This window comes from Phacochoerus africanus, chromosome X (genome assembly GCF_016906955.1).
Source record: "Phacochoerus africanus isolate WHEZ1 chromosome X, ROS_Pafr_v1, whole genome shotgun sequence".
NCBI lineage: Eukaryota > Metazoa > Chordata > Mammalia > Artiodactyla > Suidae > Phacochoerus > Phacochoerus africanus.
The window spans coordinates 105,459,513-105,464,011 of record NC_062560.1 but is presented as its reverse complement, the minus strand read 5'-3'; positions in this window follow the sequence as shown (position 1 = coordinate 105,464,011).

The window sequence follows — 4,499 nt, the reverse complement described above, 5'->3', positions numbered from 1 at the left end:
AAAAAATAAACTAGAGAATAGATTACTTGGTTAATATAAGCAACGAGCTCAATGTATAACCATATGTTTGTCATATGCATCTAAAAATGAAAATCATTTTCTATCCACAATCATATGCTTCATTGCAGAGGAAAAACTTCATAAATTTAAGAGAATTTAGAGGCCACATTTTCTCATAACCCAGTACAATTAGAAATAAATAACGAAAGATGGTCAAAATATCTATACTGCTTGGAAATGGAGAAACATGTAACAAAAAGGTGAATGCTTTATACCAAAACCTATGGGATCACTTAAAGTTTTATTTAGAAGAAAATTTATAGCTTTAAATCAGGAATCACAGAAGCGTTCAGGGCCTAGGTAGGTGATATAGATGTAGCAAGTGGCTAGATATAAAAATAGAGGTAAGGGAGTTCCCGTTGTGGTTCAGAGGTAATGAACCTGACTCGTATCCATGAGGATGTGGGTTCATTCCTTGGCCTCGCTCAGTGGGTTAAGGATCCAGCATTGCTGTGAGGAGCCATAGGTTGCAGACACAGCTCAGATCTGGTGTTGCTCTGGCTGTGGTGTAGGCCCACAGCTATAGCTCCAATTCAACCCCTAGCCTGGGAACTTCCACATGTCACACGTGTGGCTCATTAAGAAAAAAAATAGAGGTAGGGCCTGTGGAGAATTAGAAGGTACATGACTGCCCTAAAAGCCCTGAGGTCCACCAGTTCGCCAAGTCTCATTTTACATGCTTGTAGTATTAAAAAAGAAAAAAAAAAAGGAAAATATGTAAACTAAGTAACCTACTAAGAACCCAGTTGCAAAACTGTCTAAAAAAAACATAAGCAGGGCACTAATAAGGATAAAGCCCAAATTATTGAAATAGAAAACTGCCCCAGGAGTTCCCCTCGTGGCTCAGTGGAAACGAATCCAACTAGGAACCACGAGGTTGCGGATTTGATCCCTGGCCTCGCTCGGTGGGTTAAGGATCTGGTATTGCTGTGAGCTGTGGTGTAGGTCGAAGATGTGGCTTGGATCCTGCGCTGCTGTGGCTATAGCTGTGGCTGGCAATTGTAGATCTGATTAGATCCCTAGCCTGGGAACCTCCATATGCTGTGGGCGCGGCCCTAAAAAGCAAAAAACAAACCAAAAACTGCCCCAGGTTGAGCTCTCTGGAAAACCAATACTGAGGAATTAAAGGTCCAAAAGCTTTATTGTGGAGTAACATTTGTGAAGAAAAAGGGGCAGGAACTGTAATGCAGACATGACAAAGTCCCTGCCAGCCCCTTGGGGAGCTCCTTACCAAAGACTACCCATTAGAAAAGTTCCGCTTTGGGCAGAAGAGGCTCTGCCCTGGTACCACCACCTTGCTGGGTCATTAGCTGTGGGCAACCGGAGAAGAGTGTGATCCTCAGCTCAAATGTGAGATGGGCTCTGAAGGCACTAAAATAACTGGTGGCACTCCTTGAAGTTGGACAGTTAGTCCTTTCTTAAAGTGGGGTCTGAGGGGCACCTCTCCATGTCTGTCACAAAAGTAAACAAAAATGGTACTAACACAATGGAATATTACTCAGCCATTGTAAGGAACGAAATAACGGCATTTTTAGCAGCGTGGATGGACCTAGAAATTACGCTAAGTGAAGTCAGTCAGACAATGAGACCAACATCAAATGCTATCACTTACATGTGGAATCTGAAAAAAGAACACAATGAATTTCTTTGCAGAACAGATACTGACTCACAGACTTTGAAAAACTTCTGGTTTCCAAAGGAGACAGTTTGGGGGGTGGGGGATGCACTGGGGGTGTGGGATGGAAATACTATAAAACCGGATTGTGATGATCATTGTACAACTATAAATGTAATAAATTCATTGAGTAATACAAATATGGTATTAATAGGAGTTTCCTGGTCTAGTGGTTAGGAATTTCACTGCTGTGACCTGGGTTCAATCCCTGGTCTGGGAAATGAGATCCCACGTCACTTTGCAGCCAAAGAAAGAAGGAAAAAAAAAGGTATTACAAGGAAAGAAACGTCATAAATTCCCAAACCAAAAGCTGGCTTTTAAAAAATTAATTCAATTAATTAAAATGTCTGCTTTATTTTTCTGTGTGCAATTTACAAAATTGTTTTGCAGTCGAATATGTGCACAAATCTGCAGAGTGGACTTTTTGGATTTGTTAAATGATATATGGGACAAAAACAAGTAGCATTCAAAGGACTGTCTTCCGTGGTAGAGCCTTTAAATCCCTCATCTTTTAAAGCCAAACTTTAGATGCCAGGCTTCCTTCCACTGCTTGTAAACAAAGAACCACTTTTTAATGACTTGAAATTAAGAAAGGGCCATCCGTACTAGAAAATAAAAGAGGAACATTCTGTTGGTTCAAGGTTTCAGTGTCCCCTAAGATCAAGAGGAGTATTTGGTGGGGGACTTGGGGTGTGGATGTGCGATGGCACCCCAGAGTTTCAGAGGACCCAGAATGCTCCAAATGCCCAACTCACTGAGAGTTCTTGCCAGTTTCTGCACTGGCTCCACTGATGGCTGTACTTCAAACAGGAAAAGCACATAGTCGTTCCAATCTTCTGGAGCTCCTTGATAACATTTAATGACAGTCCATGGGATATATTCCACACATTGTATTAAAGAATTTCTTGAAAGAACTGCTAAAATATATGGGTCCAATTGTTCTGTTAGTACTCCTGCATGTTTTATCTCGATTAGATTCTAAATAGTCAGTGGATCCACAAACTGCCCCCGGAAATTCAGCAGAGTAACTATTCAGAATCTTTGATCTAATGGAAGAAACAGAAGAAACTGCATTGTCCAGTTCGGTGACCACTAGCCACATTCAGCGTTTGAGCACCTGGAATGTGGCTAATCCAATTGGAAATGTACTGGAAGTGTAAATACATGCAAGATGTCAAAGACTTGGTGTGAAAAAGAGGGAAGAATGTGAAGTATAATTTTCATACTGATAAATACTGAGATATATATATATATATTTGATATTTTGGAGCAAAGATACTGAGATTTATTTGACCTGTTTCTTTTAACTTTTTAACTGTGACTTAGAGCATTTAAAATACATTTAGGGAGTTCCCGTCGTGGCGCAGTGGTTAACGAATCCGACTAGGAACCATGAGGTTGCAGGTTCCGTCCCTGCCCTTGCTCAGTGGGTTAAAGATCCGGCGTTGCTGTGAGCTGTGGTGTAGGTCGCAGACGCGGCTCGGATCCCACGTTGCTGTGGCCCTGGCGTAGACTGGTGGCTATGGCTGCGATTGGACCCCTAGCCTGGGAACCTCCATATGCTGCGGGAGCGGCCCAAGAAATGGCAAAAAGACCAAAAAAAAAAAAATACATTTAGCTTACATTTATGGCTGACGTTATATTTCTATTGATCAGTGCTGCACTAGATATTTACTGCAGTTACCTGAATTCTTATTCTTTCGCCTCATTCCAACCTGCACAGGAATAATGGTAAACTTGTCCTTACTGCTTGCTATGGCTTTAGCAGTATAAGACCAATGCATGTCAATGCTGTCTGTGTTCATCTTCCGTTCTCCAGAAATCTGATTAACAGGAGGAGTCCTGTGCTACCCACACTGAAAAGTGCACACAGACAGAGGGGCACATGATGCGTGAGCCCGGGCAGCAACAAAAGCCCGCGGTAAGTTATCCTGCCCCGGGTGTGGTAATAGTCCAGAGTGTCTTTTTGTTGACCGATTCTGTGGAAGCCAACCATCTTGCTGTGCATTCAGCTGACATCCTGCGGCTGTGTACCACTGTGTACCGCCGCATCACTCGGCTGGGTTGGGTTTATGGTGCAGGAGGACGAATCCAGCGGCAGAAGCGGCATCAGGAGGAACCAGGCACCGGGATCCCGGCGGGGGGAGGGCGGAGGAAGAGGGGGAAGGCGGAGGAAGAGGGGGAGGGGGAGGCCGCGACAAAGGAGGAGGAGATAGCATCTGGGGCGGCGACGCCCGGAAAATGGGCCTCGCCGAGGCTTCCCCAAACCCGGAAAAGCCTAATTCGGGCCCGCAGAGTTACCGCCTCTTCTTGGCGGGGCTGAGTCCACCCAGCCGCTCTCGCCTCCCCCTTTCCTCCGATCCGAGTGACCCCCGACCTTGGGCTCTGCGCCCGCCCTACTCTCGCCTGACCCCCAAAGCCGGGTTTATTTTGAAAGAACCAATAAAATTAACTCCCCGGAGTTCCGGAGTTCCGTTGTGGTTCGGCGAGTTAAGAACCCGGCTCTTAGCCATCAGGATGCGGGTTAGATCCCTGGCCTCGCTCGGAAGGTTAAAGGATCCCCGTTTGCTGCAAGATGTTGGGGAGTTGCCTTGAGCTGCAGCGTAGGTCGCAGATGTGGCTGAGATCCTGCTTGTGGCCCTGGCTGTGGCTTAGGCCGGCTCCAACTGATCCCTAGCCGGGGAGCTTCCATAGGTCGCAGGTGCGGCCCTAAAAAAAAAAAAAAAAAAAAAAAAAAGGGAAAAAGAGAAAAAACAAAAAAATC